This window comes from Mus musculus, chromosome 3 (assembly GCF_000001635.26).
Source record: "Mus musculus strain C57BL/6J chromosome 3, GRCm38.p6 C57BL/6J".
Taxonomy (NCBI): domain Eukaryota; kingdom Metazoa; phylum Chordata; class Mammalia; order Rodentia; family Muridae; genus Mus; species Mus musculus.
This window is the reverse complement of record NC_000069.6, coordinates 96,454,526-96,469,987: the sequence shown is the minus strand read 5'-3', so window position 1 is coordinate 96,469,987 and position 15,462 is coordinate 96,454,526. Positions and strand designations below refer to the sequence as shown.

General features: G+C 49.1%; 2 long non-coding RNA genes, 4 other non-coding genes and 1 pseudogene across 9 annotated transcripts; 6 read left to right on the top strand and 1 right to left on the bottom strand.

The window, feature by feature from the left end:
- Window positions 1-3,062: 3,062 nt before the first annotated feature.
- On the bottom strand, window positions 3,063-12,728 carry Gm10685. Of its 3 annotated transcripts, none has more exons than XR_003954520.1 (4): window positions 12,659-12,728; window positions 11,528-12,016; window positions 6,968-7,743; window positions 3,063-5,566 (listed from the first exon to the last, which is right to left on the bottom strand). It is a non-coding gene; the product is annotated as a predicted gene 10685 (long non-coding RNA). The 3 variants fall into 3 exon arrangements; XR_003954518.1 differs by lacking the exon at window positions 6,968-7,743 and having other exon boundaries at window positions 3,063-3,240; window positions 4,035-4,192; XR_003954519.1 differs by having other exon boundaries at window positions 3,063-7,743.
- On the top strand, window positions 5,945-6,016 carry n-THgtg1. Its single transcript has one exon. It is a non-coding gene; the product is annotated as a tRNA-His (tRNA).
- Gm40099 lies at window positions 8,512-10,993 on the top strand. 2 transcript variants are annotated; one of them, XR_867482.3, is made up of 2 exons: window positions 8,512-9,742; window positions 10,523-10,993. It is a non-coding gene; the product is annotated as a predicted gene, 40099 (long non-coding RNA). The 2 variants fall into 2 exon arrangements; XR_867481.2 differs by having other exon boundaries at window positions 8,512-10,078.
- On the top strand, window positions 9,799-9,964 carry Rnu1b6 (U1b6 small nuclear RNA). Its single transcript, NR_004413.2, has one exon. It is a non-coding gene; the product is annotated as a U1b6 small nuclear RNA (small nuclear RNA).
- n-TNgtt13 lies at window positions 10,777-10,850 on the top strand. Its single transcript has one exon. It is a non-coding gene; the product is annotated as a tRNA-Asn (tRNA).
- On the top strand, window positions 11,847-11,918 carry n-THgtg9. Its single transcript has one exon. It is a non-coding gene; the product is annotated as a tRNA-His (tRNA).
- Window positions 14,038-15,448, top strand: Gm9207 (predicted gene 9207; annotated as a pseudogene).

Genomic DNA, 15,462 nt, shown 5'->3' with positions numbered 1-15,462 from the left:
GACCAGTGCTGAGAGGGGGGCAGAAAAGTAAGGTCTGACTGTGAAACTGCAGAATCAAACTGCAAGGTGGAGAGTTGAGCCAGACCTGAAGCAGAAAACAGGCTGGGTGCAGGAAATGGGTCAGGTTCAGACAGGGAACCGGCGGACTGGCAACCAGTTAGGTATCAACAGCAGGGGACCAAGCCAAGTCAGAGAGTCCTCAGTCCTTGAAACACACCAGGAATCAGATGACAGGTTGGTGTGGGCCCATTCCATCTCAGCTTTAGGTGTGTCCATCACGCTATGGGGTCCAGGAGAGGGAATTATACCCTTGGCATATCTGAGACCAGCAATATTCTCCTCCTATTGCAAAGGGGCTGCTTGACAGGAAATAAGGTGAGCTCGTTCCAGTTGGTCTCCTCTGGGCCTGTGCAAAACCCAAGGACTCAGTTATCACCCTTGGAAAGCTTCCTAGAGACCTTGGAGCTTCAGCTGTCCAGCCTACACAACGCAGTCCATGTAGGTTATATCTGCCTTGGCTCTCCTTTATACCACGTGCTTACTTCTGTCAGGAACACTTGGCTCCCTTATGGGTATATCAGGTGGATATATATAATATATAATACATGATACATAATATATGCTGTGACAGAAATACAATGAACAAAAGAAAATGTTTGAAAAAGCACATTAGAGTACTGACAGTCACATGTCCCATAGACGTGAAATGAAGAACAGAGAGGGAGGCCTCCAGCCTCTGGCTGTACAGAAACATGACGTAATCTCCTGTATGAATTCCCCTTCCCCACACAGGACAAGAAGCAGACAAAACTCGTGAGATGCCAGGTTGCCAGACCCTGGGAATCAGGGAAGCCCTGGAATTGAGAAGGAACAAGGCAGTCCAGCCATGGCTCGGCTCACTGCCTTCAGATAGTGCCCACACACCAAAGGGGTCTGAGGCCAAATCCCAGGATGGAGGCAAGAGAGTCGGTACGGTAATAACTAGTAGAGAAAAACTTCACAATGTCTGTATACAACTAAGGAGTCCCGGCCGGCACGCCAAGGCACAGGCAGTCTGCATACAACTAAGGAGTACCAAGTGTGCTAGATAGATTTATGTCAACTTGTCACAAGCTAAAGTCATCTGAGAGGGAGGGAACCTTAATAAAATGCCTCTATATGAGAGGACTATAGGCCAGCCAGTAGGACATTTTCTTTATCTATCTATCTATCTATCTATCTATCTATCTATCTATCTATCTAAGATTTTATTTAATTTAAGTATATCAGTACACTGTCATGTCTTCAGACACACAGAAGAGGGCATTGGATCCCATTACAGATGGCTGTGAGCCACCATGTGGTTGCTGGGAATTGAACTCAGGACCTCTGGAAGAGCAACCAGTGCTCTTAACCTCTGAGCCATCTCTCCAGCCCAGGACATTTTCTTAATTAGTGATTGATGGTGAGGACCCACCACCAACCGTTACTTAGCTACTGGTTCTGGGTTCTATAAGAAAACAGGCGAAGCAAGACTCGATGAGCAAACCAGCAAGCAGCATCCCTCCATAGCCTCTGCATCAGCTCCTGCCTCCAGATTTCTGCCCTGTGTGACTCCTTTTGATAATGAGCAGTGACATGGAAGGGTAAGCCAAATAAACCTTTTTCTCCCCTTTGACTTTGGTCATTGTGGTGGTTTGAATGTGTTTGAATGCTTGGCCCATATCGAGTGGCACTATTAGGAGGTGTGGCCTTCTTAGAGGAACTATGGGGGTGGGCTTTGAGGTCTTCTGTGCTCAAGCTACTCCCAGTGTGGCACACAGTCTCCTGTCGCTGCCTCTAGATCAAGACGTAGTACTCTTAGCTTCTTCCCCAGCACCATGTCTGGCTGCATGAGGCCATGCTCCCCACCATGATGACAATGGACTAAACCTCGGAAGCTGTAAGCCAGCCCCAATTTTAAACGTTCTCCTTTATAAGAGTTGCTATGGTCATGGTGTCTCTTCACAGCAATAAAACTCAAACTAAGACAGTCATGGTGTTTTGACCCTAAATAAGACATCAGGCATGCCAAGGCACAGGTTGCCATGACCCGTGGGTAGAAAAATCCATCACTGAAACAGAATCAGACGTGTCATTATGTTAGAATTAGGAGAGAACAACTGGGCATGATGGTACATGCCTTTAATCCCAGAACTCAGAAAGCCAAGGCAAGCAGATCTCTATTTGAGGCAAGCAACAAGGGCATGGACTTTAATCCCAGTACCAGTAATTGTGGGAAGTGGGTGCGCGGCCGCAGGCCCCGTGAACCCCACTTGTTTACTGCCCTAGCATGCGCAGTGAGGCTGCATGCGTGGGCTGCCTGCCAGGCTGGACAGTTCCTTGTGATCCAGACCTGTCAGCCTACCTGTGAACGACCTAAGCTCATGCCTGGAGTGTGTGTGTGTGTGTGTGTGTGTGTGTGTGTGTGAATTCTGATTGGATGAGGTGGGGTGGAGCTAGAAGGAGGAGTCAGTGCGAGTAGTGAGAAGAGTTTAGCCCTTGCTGCAAGAAAGATGGAGTAGTAAAAGCTGCAGTTGTAAGTGGTAGAAGCTAGCTGTTGTAAAAGAAGCCAGTAGTAGTGAAGAGAGTTTTTTAGCCCTTGCCCTAGGTAGAAGCCAGTAGTAGTGAATAAGAGTAGTTTTAGCCCTTGCCGTGAGTAGTAATAGAGTAGTGAGTAGTTTAGCCCTTGCCCTAAGAAGAAGCTGCTGGGGAAGAGAGCTGTAAAAGAAAAAGCCCGAAGTAAAGACGTTGCTGCGTGAACCGGACTTGGTGTCTGTGTCATTCTTGTCGCCACCGGCCAGAGCCGGGAGTGGAGAGGACGACAAGTAATCTGGTCTACAGAAAGAGTTCAAGGACAGCCAGGGCTACACAGAGAAACCTTGTCTCTAAAAAAGGACACAACTAGGCTCCACAAATCAAAAAAACTAAGTATGTCACCAGATAGCATCTGAAACCCTTGAGATCCCCACCAATCTACTTAATAAATGCATTGATATATGACTGGCTTTGTTCTGTAGCTAATAAACACAAGAAACATCAGGTCAAATTAGCTCAGACACATTTTAATTAAATCCTAGGCCAAGAGAAACATTTCAAAAGTTGCCCAAGAAAAACACAGTGTATATACACAGGAACAAAAAGGAGGATGGTGTGAAGGTTTTTCTGCAGTTCCAGGATTCTACCAGAAGCCATGCAAGCCAGGAGATAGCCACACCGAATCTTTAAAGTGATGAAACAAGAAAACTAAACGTTAACTGCAAATTCTGTGCCATACAAATCCTCTTAAAGTTAACTGAACTGGGCTTCATGGCCCATGCACGTAATCTCAACACAGGGGAGGCTAAACCAGGAGCGTCAAAAGTTCAAGGCCATGCCCCACTGTATTAAGCACACAACCTAGAGAATGAATATGAATATATAGAATATATATTTTTATATATATTATAACGGTTTTACATGGAGAGGGCATGAGGATCTTGTACTCAGAGAATCCCTAAGAGAAGCAGGAATGTTAATCTTTCACAGGTGTGTCCTCAATGGAGGAGATAAAATAAAAATCTGCATTCCATCCAGAAAGCTGAGAGTAGAGGCTATTAACCACCTGGTGACCTTTTCTGCTATCTGTAGGGACAGACCTCACCCTAACTCCCAGAATGATTATTCCAGACTCGGGCCTCCCTAGACCATTACCCATCTGTAGGGGAGATGTGACATGCACTTTCTGGCCTGCCGACCTCTGTGCTACTGCTCAGAGAACACATTAGATTCTAGGCCTTTTAGCTATAAAGCCCACCCTCATGGCCACGTGTACGTTGTAAAGGAATCTCTGCGTGGGCACACCTTAAGCTTTACTGTGCACCTGGATTCGGACTGATAGGACTGGTTGCTGCCTCAAAACCTCTTCCCAAATTGTGCTGTGTTTTAAATCTACTGACAATGAACCCCCCTGTATTAGACTCCTGAAGTCTGATCCAAGGAGATTAAGTTACTCTGCCCCGGGTTTTCATTCTTACCTCTTCGAGCAGTTCCCTTCCCTACCTCCCTCATTTACAGGCTGTGGTCCTGCTAGTCCAACACCGGCTGTCTGTCTACCAATAGAAGGTCCGGAAATCAGTTGTTGTTCAGTCCACACGGCTGCACATCTCAGCTGGTCTGCAGTGGATGCCAGCATCTGAAAGAGTCGTCTTTAATGCCAGTGAAGGAGTAGACTTGTTCTCAAGAGTGAGAGCAAGCATGCAGAGAAAGCAAGCACCCTTCTTCCATGGCCCTTAAATAGCTTGCCAGCAGAAGGTGTGGCCCAGATTAGAGATGCACTTCCCACCTCAGAAGATCTGGCTTAAAAGTGGATCTTCCCACCTCAGAGGTCCAGATTCCAAGTGGGTCTTCCTACTTCAAATGATTTAACTAAGAAAAAAAAATCTCACACGTGTGCCCGGCCATTTGGGTTTTAGCAAATTCCAGATGTAATCAAGTTGACAACTAAGAGTAGCCATCACACCCTAGCAGCCTGGACTGCAAAGGCATTTTTTAACACATACATGCAGAAGCAGCAGCAGCAACAACAACAACAACAACAAAACAGTAAAACAAGAGTACATCAAGACCTGACCTATAAATACCTTGAGAATCATAACCAGCCAGGAGCAGTGGCCCACTCATTGATTTCTTGCATCTGGGAAGCAGATCTCTAGGAGTTCTAGGCCAATCTGGTTTACATAGGGAGTTCCAGGACAGCCAGAGCTGCAGAAAATCCACTTCCAAACAAAATCCTAACCACCGGATACCACCCCACACACAAATGTAAGAGGGAGTCCAGCAGGCACATTGGGAAGAATACCAGATATGGTGAGGATATCACATGTTGATATTGACATGCCTTTTAGAAATATTTGAACCTTTAGACAAAAGTAATAACCTGTAGTGTGGGATCCACACCAAGGGAAGGAGCAAAATACTTAACAGTAGCGTAGACGCCAGAAACGGAAGATTATCACCTGAAACTAACTATATAGACCAGGCTGGACTCAAACTCCACACAAATCGACTTGCCTCTCTGTTAATGGCTTTCTCCACCTGACTGTCCCAGTGTTATATGGGACAAAGACATATGTCGCAAACCCTAAAGTAATAAAATTGAATTGAACCCTAAAATAGTAAAAGCTACAGACAATAAGTCCCCAAAGAAGAGAAAACAAAAAGGGTATTAATAAAACACAGAGGCACTATTATAGGGTAGCTATTCTACCTCTCAGAAACACATCACTGGCTAAAGAAATTCGTAAAGCAGCATAATTCTCAGTCAGAAAATTCCAGAACCAAATTAATGTACACAGAATATGGAAAAAGCAAAATAAATCACAGAAACAAAGCCGTGTGGTAAGGAATCCGAGGACTGGTGATGATGGTTTTGGTCTCCGAAGTTTTACTTCTATGGACGCTGCTTTGCTCCCAGCTTTTTGAAAAGACCCCATGGGGTTTACCCACTCCGGAGATGCTCCAGCCTCAGCTGTGAGGACCGTGATGGAGGTCTAGTCTATCACGTACCCTGGGGAAAAACAACATCTACAAGAGTAAGGTGGGCCCACGGCCTTCTCAGCAGCGGCCCTCATCATTCAGCTAACTCGAGAAATCTCAGGCTCAGCACTAGCCACCTCTGCTGCCCTCTCTACTTACAGGCGGCCGGGAAGCGTGGAAACCAGCATAGACCAATAGGCGCCTCCGCCCCCTAGACCGCCAAGCCGCTGGCCTGTAAGTACCCCGCACAGGCGCTCCGCAGGAAGCAGAGGGGCAGAGGAGAAGATCAGAGCAGGGGGCTAATGGACTGCAGCTCCCAGCCGGTCTTTATAATTGTTAGCAACCATGGGGCGCGATAGTTTAGTGGTGAGTATTCTGGTCGCTGACCCTGTCGCTGGGCGTGTGGCTTGCCGAGATCGTATAGTGGTTAGTACTCTGCATTGTGGCTGCAGCAACCTCGGTTCGAATCCGAGTCTCGGCACTATCGTCCTTCTGCCCAGCGATCTTTTGTTTCTGCATCTAGACGGAATACAAATGCTCCTCATCTCATTTCCTATGTTTCAGTATTTGCCACATCTCAGATGCTTTGGGATATGCGGTGTCAGTCAGGATGACCCTTCTGACAATTTTACACTAACATTATTAAACTAACAATTATTAAAGTTTATTTCACTTAAAGTAAAATATATATCTGCTTAGATATTGAAAGAAGTGGTCCACACTCAGGTTCGTACAGTACTTTGGTCCCTGCATATATATCTTGATGTATTTTCTCTTTTACCTACAATAAAAGCCTGCCTTTTGACCAACCATGGAGGGGTCCTGTTGCAGTTCCTTTACTGTGCCCCCTTTGCATTCAGAACTCACAGAGATGTGCCTACCTCTGCCTCAGCCTCTTCCCTGACCTCTGGAGCACTTAAAGGCCAATGCCATTCCCCCCAACCTAAATTTTGTTGAGGAGTCACATGACTGAATGTACTCTCTCCTCTGCCCCCTCCCTCCCTGCCACATCACTGCCATGCATTTTAAATCTGTTGCTGTTGGCCTGGCTATCAGTCCTTCATTAGGTGCTTTTGTGGTGTGTGTGTGTGTGTGTGTGTGCTTGTAAGCACACTGGGCAGCTATCCTAAGGCCTAGGGCATATTGAGCACTTGCTCTGTCTTTGAGCGAGAGCCATTCATCTGATTTTGGTCCTGATGAATAGGACCACAGTGTGTGAACACTGCACCTCAGCTAGTGCGACAGTGGGGGTTGTGCTGTGTGCCGAGTGGGGAGAGGATGCAGGAACTACTCTCTCTCTATCCCCACTTGAGCAAATAAGGCAGGTCCTGGAGCCCGGAGGACTACCTTACCCACAGAAAAACAGTCCCCACACCTAGAACTACACAGGTCACCGATTCTGTTTGTTTGACAGGACCGCAGCCCAGGCTACCTTCAGATCGTCCTGTGGTACAGCATCGAGGTCGCTGTGGTCCTCCTGCCTCAGTCTCTCAACGGCTAGGATTGCAGACATGAGCTACTAGCTCCAGCTGACTTGGGCCTGTTTTCTGAGACTAAGGCAAGGAGAATGCTTCCAGAAAGAAGGGGCCTGAGACTTGCAGCCACAGAGGGAGGGGCTCACAGAGCAGGAAGCACACTGTCTCTGGTGAGTTTCTCAGCAACTTCAAGCATCTTAAATAGTCCCTTCCCCCCACTTCTTCCTCTTCTTCCAGCTGTTGTTAGAAAGGGGCTCCTTCTGGGCTCCTTGGGGGCCTCACCTCCTGTTTTTCACAGGTATTGTTTTTTTTGTTTTTGTTTTTGTTTTGTTTTTTTTAAGAGTCTGCAGACTCTTCCGCGGCCAGGCTACATACAATAAAAGGCCATGGGTGAGGAAAACCCACGATACACAAAAGGAAGAAGCAGATGCCGTGTAAATGACGGTGAAGGGGCTCGAGTCTGTGTTCCTCTGCACCTCCTTTGTCAGTAAACTCGTCTCAGCTAGCTTTCTGGAACACAAAAAAATCTAGAAACTTCAGTGAGAGTACTCAGGACTCAGACCTCCACCTGTAGCTAGATAGGAGATAACTGCAAAATGCTCCGGAACGTGTCTCTCTTCCTCAGAAGCTGTGGGCAGAGCTCTGATGAGTCCTCTCCCTCTGTCTTTCCTTCCCATGCCTTAGACGTCCAGGTACTGAGAGTGTGCCTCGACCATCGCTCCCTCTCATCCACCTAGGACAAAGAATTCGCATCATCCTTCAGCAGGTTAAACTGAAAAACAATTACCTGGAGCCAGGATATGGCTTTTCATTGTTTGTTTGTTTGCTTGTTTGTTTTCTCATCTTACTTATTTTATTTAATATGAGTACACTGTAGCTTAGCTGTCTTCAGACACACCAGAAGGGGGCATCAGTTCCCATTACAGATGGTTGTGAGCCACCGTGTGGTTGCTGGGAATTGAACTCTGGACCTCTGGAAGAGCAGTCAATGCTCTTATCTGCTGAGCCAGACCTTTTCCAGACAGGGTCTCACTATCTACATCTGGGTGTCCTGGAACTCATTATGTAGACCAGGCTGGCCTTGAACTCACAGAGATCCACCCGCCTCTGTCTCTCAAGTATGGGATTTTAATTTACTTTTCAAAATATTTACCTAGCAGTCAGGAGAATGAAACAGAAACACGGCTGAGCTAGGCCCCAGATAACCCGGCTGCCAACTGGTACCGTCCTAGCAGCAGCACTCCATAATCCCAGGAAGCCAGCCAGCCAGGCAGCCTCGGTCCTCTGTTCCCCTTGCTGGAGAAGCACTGTGCTTTGTACATCAAGAACACAGGACACTCTAAACAAAGACAAGGGGCTGGAGAGATGGCTCAGAGAGTAAGTCCAGCTCCTAGCACCTACGCCAGGCAGCCCACAGTCACCTGTAATTCCAGCTCCAAGGGACGTCAGGCCTCTGGCCTCAGGAGGCATTTTTGCATTAGTGTACACATGCCACCGACCACCGGTAATAGTCTGAGACACACAGACACACACACACACACGCACACGCACACAAGAAATCATTGTTTTGTTTTGTTTGTTTTTGTTTGTAGGGAGGGAGAGAGAAGCAGTAGATGAGAGAAAAGGAACTATAACCAACCAAAAACTGTATATGTGTATTTTAAAACCCCACTGAACGTCTTTCTTCCTGGACAGCCTGAAACTAACTATATAGACCAGGCTGGACTCAAACTCCACAAAAATCGACTTGCCTCTCTGTTAATGGCTTTCTCCACCTGACTGTCCCAGTGTTATACTGAATTTTAGTGTGAGGCATAAGGAGAGAGTCACATTGCAGATGAAATCACATAACAATACGGTTTCGTTTTGTCCTGTTTTTAGAACATTTTGAGACAGGGTCTGTCACTTTGCAGGCCTGGCCATCCTGGAACTCACTGTGTAGACCAGGCTGGCCTCAAACTCCCAGAAATCCACTTGTGTCTGCTTCCCAAGTGCTGGGCTTAAAGCTGTGCCCCGCCATGCTGGCCACTGAGAAGATGTATGTGCGCCACATACATGCAGCAGCCTGAGGCGCTCCGGAGAGGGCTTATTGGGTGCCCAGGACCGGGAACCCAGACTTGGGTGACCCCACATACCAATGTCCCAACTCAGTGTCGGTTTCGTGATGTTTCTGTAGAAGAGAACGCAGAAAACGACAGGTAAATACATCAAGAGCCTTTGAAAGTACAGCGGCGGAGACCCGCGGCAGGGGCAGGCAGGCAGGTTGGAGCGTCGCAGGGAGACCCCTGCGGTGGGGCTGGCTCCTGTGCTGCCCGACTCCTGTGCTCCGACTTGGAGAAGACGGGCGTCCGTTCGTCCATACCCAAAAGAGTCGGCCACAAGGATGTTGGCACCTGGGGGTGGGCCACGAGCGGCCAGTTAGGGGTAAGAGACGGTGCAAGGTGACTTGTCCCTGGTCCTTCACCGCTCCAGCACTGCGCCAGTGAGAAAGTCCAACAGGCCCCGGGATCGGGCGGCGAAAGGAAGGGGCGTGATGTCACTCCTGGGTGGCTGACGGGGCGGGGTGTATGCAGATGAGGGTCGCGCAGGGGCTGCGGCGTCCGCAGCGGCCGGGGAAACGCGAGAGATTTCTCGCGCGGCGTGGGAGAGAACGCGGGTCGCCAGATGTCAGCGGAGCGCCGAGACGGCGTGTGCGACGAGGGAGACCCGAGATCGGGCGGGGCTAAGTGACCGTGTGTTAAGAGTGCAGGGGCGGCGGGTGTGAGCCGGGGCCGGGCGCTGGGAGAGCATACTTACCTGGCAGGGGAGATACCATGATCACGAAGGTGGTTTTCCCAGGGCGAGGCTCACCCATTGCACTTTGGGGTGTGCTGACCCCTGCGATTTCCCCAAATGCGGGAAACTCGACTGCATAATTTGTGGTAGTGGGGGAGCTGCGTTCGCGCGCTCCCCTGATAACTGGTAACCAAAAGCAGATTACTTTCCCCCTTGTGGTCTTCGCGTTTGCGGACGGGAGAGAACTTTCGGCCATTTTCCTTTTAGAAATTTAACTTCTTGAAGGCCACCAGGTGACCCTTACTTCCCTCTCACCTTTCCTTCTACCTGTACTTTCTCTATTAAAAAGCCTGCAGAAGTACCCTTGACAAATTGCCAAAAATGACACCTAAAAAAAAAAAAAAAAGGAAAAACGACACCTTAGGTAATTATAGGTTGTAAGAAAAAGATTTGACCTCTTGGAGTTTTTATTTCTTAATACCAAAGGACACCCAAGGAACGTATCTCTCAAAATTGGGTTTCAAACCTCAGCCGTTTCCTTCTTAGTTCCAGTGCTTAACACGCAACAGACCTGCACACCACTACACTGCATACGAGTTTTAAAGTTAATAAATCAGTCACCCCTCCATAGTCTTCTACCTACTTGAAGACAGAAACGGCTGCTAGGAAGCAATTCTTCTTTTGTCCATTGGCTTTTGCTTTTCTTTCTCTCTTTTTCATTCTTCTCTCTTTTTTAGGCTCTAGCGCACGCCCCGGGTGACCAGCCCCTCGCGCGACCGTGCCCCGGATCTACGCGGAGCCCTGCTGGGCGCTCGGGCCGCGACCCCGCCAGCGTGGGCCTCCCATGGGCCCCCGATCACCCGGTGGCGGCGGGACCCCAGCGTCTGGGAGACGCCGGCTACACCTTGCCACGAATCCCGCGGTCCTCGCAGGTGTGGCCGCCGCGGTGACGCCTGCCTGAACAAGGAACCGGCGTGGCAGGCTCACCACCGTCTCTGTGGCGCAATCGGTTAGCGCGTTCGGCTGTTAACCGAAAGGTTGGTGGTTCGAGCCCACCCAGGGACGACAGACAGTTAGGCCTCACCTAGGCTTTTAACAGCCTGCTTTGCTTATTAAGCCGTTAATCCTTTCATCACTCCCGTAAACCCAGCAAGTTCACACGCCCAACACAGCCGTCAAAACCCCCAAAACACGCGGCAAACTCAAAACAAGCAAGGGCTTTCTTTAACCTTGCCTGTCGGTCGGTCACAGGTGGATTATTTGTCACATGCCTCGGCCAGGAAGAACTTTTCACTTTTCACTTTTTGTTGTTTGTTTTCTTTGCAAAGAGAAGAACTTGGCGACAACACCCATCTGCGGACAACCCCCGCCTGATATCCCTGGTGTATTTGGGAGTGGGTAGACTGGGAATACTTTCTTAATTTAAAACAACAACAACAACAACAACAAAAATCATCGTACAAGTCTCCAGATTTTAGTAACACAGGTAAACGCTATCATAGGACCCTTGCTCCACCCTGAGCTGCGTTCTTTTGATGTAGAAAAGGTAGGAACTTTACACCCCTGGCTTGCTTCTAGGAACGCCCGTGGACCGCTGGCTTGACCCCATAGCAGCTCGCCCCCTCCCGAGGTGCCCCGGCCCCCGCGGAGACGACGGCGATGGAGGTCTATCGCGGCCTTGGGGAAAATAGCTAAGGGGCTCCTCCTGCGCCTGCAAGAATGGCCACGACCCACGCACGGACCTCAACCTCACCGTGGGTGCTCCAGCTGACGCCCAGGCGCGTGCGCTCGGCGGGGCTCCCGACGCGGCGGGCACCAGTCACGTCTGCGGGACGACAGGCCGGGCTGAAGCCTCTGAGGCGAGCAGAGACCGCTCCGCGGTCCGCACCGGGCGCCGGCCTGCGCTCTGCCGGGGCGGGCAGCTCAGTCCGGGCGTCGACGCCCAGCGGGGAGCGGACGCCGAGGGCCGCGCGGGACCCGGCGGAACTGGATTGACCGAGGCTCGGCCAACAGCGCCTGCACCCTGCGGACGCGTACCTTACGTCGCCGGGCGCGTGGCTCGCCGTGATCGTATAGTGGTTAGTACTCTGCGTTGTGGCCGCAGCAACCTCGGTTCGAATCCGAGTCACGGCATGTCGTCCTTCTTGCTCCATGTCCTGCTTTCTTGCCTCCTGTTTGTAGGAACCTTGCATTCCCCTAATCAATTCCTTGCTTGCCACAGACTCCAGGCTCTAGGGGAAAAAAACAAAAACAAAAAACAAAAGGCAGTGTTGCTGTTGTTATTATTACTATTGTTTTTATCTTTTAATTTTTAATTAATTAATTAATTAATTAATGTCACTTTTGAGCTCGGTGTCTTCCCTGTCAACCAACCACGCTGTCTCATGTGTTCTCAAAATTTGCCAGTCTACCTTGCTTGTTTCTTGCGTCAGGGCTTTTTCATCGAGTTCCTAAGACCTGGGACATACTCCTACATCCAGTTTTGGTCTTCCTTCGGCAAATTGGAGGAATTTTTTTGGGTTTTGTTTTGCTTTGCTTTGCTTTGAGTTTGTGTGTGTGTGCCTGCCCGCGAGCTTTCTTCATGAAACAAATATAAAGTTTTTTTTTTTTTTCCTTCCAGAAACTAACTTTTAATTTTGTTTGTCAATTATGTCTTAATTCCAGCACTAGGAAATAGTAGCAGAAGAAGTAGATCTCTGAATTAGAGGTCATCCTGGTCTTAAGCCAGGACTGCACGGAGAATCTCTGTCCCAAAAAAACACCCCTAGATCGATATATAGATAGATAATAAATTGATTCTTATTGTGGTTTTCAAGTATTCATGAGGTGTAAAAAAAGAAAGAGGAAGAAAGGAAGCTGTATGATGCTCCTACCCACTCTGTCATTATTCACAAAGTTGCAATTTTTCTTTCAGAAGAACTGACCGCTTTTCAATAATCCTCTTTGTGGGGCAATGGGCTACGTGCAGACAGCCTGGTTTCCAGTCGAGGCTAGATCTCGAACCCTGGGACCCGGGAGTGATAATTCACCTACATGGGACGGAAGGAGTTCTCTCATGTCTCCAGGAGTTCCCGCCCCCACAACCCCCACAAGAGAGGCGTGGCTATCAGCCACTTAGGAGCAGCACCACGCCCTCTCACATGCAAATAGGTGTTCCCCAAACTCTCAGCCCAAGCCAATGAGAGGGGCTTGCTGTCAAACTCTAAATCTCGGCAAGAACTGTATATAGGAGAGCCATGCAGGGAATGAAAGGAATGCGAGAACTATTCTTTGTCTGACCCTTTTGTTCCAAGAGCTGTAACACTTGGGAAGAGATCTTCACGCCCGAGTTCCTCACTGGATTGTGGGCTTTTCGCAGACCCAGGCTCGGAGTTACCTAGCGAACCTGAGAAGGCATGGCAGAGGCTTCATCTGTCTCCCTGCCTGCACTCACTTCCCTCACTGGGGCCTTCCCACCTGGCCTGGATAGAGGTCTCCGTGGAAAACTTCTGGTACTTATGCCCATACCTCTTGATAGGTTTTGCTAGTGAGTTATCATTTTCTTTCAGAAAGTAATGTCTAGAAGATATAACTAGTAATTAGTATCAATGGTAAATTCTAGTTTCCATTTCTTTTGATAGTGGACTAGCTTATTTGTTTAAGTGCCAGAGATTAGCTTTGACAAGTCAGGAACTGTGGGGAATGTGTGTAGGAAGCGTAGTCAGATTTTTTACTGAGAGAGCAAAACTTAATTCTTTGGGGCCAGCCTGAGAAAAGGGTGAACACACACACACTGTTAAATGTGTCTGCAAATGAATTTCAAATTGCCGGTCAATTATTATTTATTCTGTAACTCAACTAATAAAAATGTTTCAAGTAGAGTCATCATCTACTTAAAGAGCTCTTCTAGATTTAATTAGTCTCAGTCCTGCCATCCTGTGCTGTAATTAGAAGAAATTAATTTTAAGTATGATAGTGTCTTGGTCGTTCTATACATTGGGACTCTGAAGAATAGATAATGGGAGGCTGGGCCTCACGCTTTTCAGAACTCTTTGGCCAGGAAAAAAAAAAATATATATATATATATATATAACATATATAATCGCATATGTTATATATTTAAGACCTCAGACTAGACCTCTGATTCATTGCAATGAACATCTGCAAGTAAAGATATCTGGATACCATGTACTTGGAGACAACAGTGACACAGTATAACTTTCACAAATGCAAGGATTCTCTGCTTTGTATTGTTTTCTTTACTTTCTTCTTGTAATGCCAGCTGGCCCAGCAATGCCCAGCCACGGCCCCCCAGTGCCCAGCCAAGCGGGGGAAGTGGTGGTGGCAGCGGAGGGAGCAGCAGCAATAGTAACAGTGGCACAGGCGGAGGGGCTGGCAAGCAGAACGGTGCCACAAGTTATAGTTCGGTTGTGGCAGACAGCCCTGCAGAGGTGACCCTGAGTAGCAGTGGGGGCAGCAGTGCCAGCAGCCAAGCCCTTGGGCCCACTTCGGGCCCTCACAACCCAGCTCCCAGCACCTCAAAGGAATCCAGTACGGCAGCCCCATCAGGGGCTGGGAATGTGGCTTCAGGCTCAGGGAATACCTCGGGGGGACCCAGCCTCTTGGTGCCACTGCCTGTAAATCCCCCAGTTCTCCAACGCCCAGCTTCAGTGAAGCCAAGGCAGCTGGTACCCTGCTTAATGGTCCTCCACAGTTCAGCGCCACCCCAGAAATCAAGGCCCCTGAACCACTCAGCTCTCTGAAATCCATGGCAGAACGGGCAGCTATCAGCTCTGGTATTGAGGACCCTGTGCCAACGTTACACCTAACTGATGGAGACATCATCCTGAGCAGCACATCAGCACCACCCACCTCATCCCAGCCACCCCTGCAGCTGTCAGAGGTGAACATACCATTGTCACTGGGTGTCTGTCCACTGGGGCCAGTGTCCCTCACCAAGGAGCAGCTATACCAATAGGCCATGGAAGAGGCCGCCTGGCACCACATGCCCCACCCCTCTGACCTCGAGCGCATTCGGCAGTTCCTCCCCCGGAACCCTTGCCGGACACCCCCCTACCACCACCAGATGCCACCCCCACACTCGGACACTGTGGAGTTCTACCAGCGCCTGTCAACTGAGACGCTCTTCTTCATCTTCTACTATCTGGAGGGAACCAAGGCACAGTACTTGGCAGCCAAGGCCCTAAAGAAGCAGTACTGGCGATTCCACACCAAGTATATGATGTGGTTCCAGAGGCACGAGGAGCCTAAGACCATCACAGATGAGTTTGAGCAGGGCACCTACATCTACTTTGACTACGAGAAGTGGGGCCAGCGGAAGAAGGAAGGCTTCACCTTTGAGTACCGCTACCTGGAGGACCGGGACCTCTCTACCCTCTCTACACCGGCCCCCCTCTACCCTCTCCCTCCCTTGCATGCTGATCCCCCTGCCCAGGTGAGGGCCCTGCCCTGGAAGACTGGGGGAGGCCCAAGGCCATGAGACACCCTCCCCCCCAGGAAGCAGGGAAGGGATAGGGAGGTTTTCTCTTCCTCTCTGCCCTACCCTGGGGGCAAGGGCTGCCCCCTCCTCCCCTCCCCAGTGAGGGACATTTTTTGGTAAACCTATTTTCATTTTGGAAAATATTTATGAATAAATAGTTTTATATGACGGCTGGCAAAAAAAATATATATATATAAA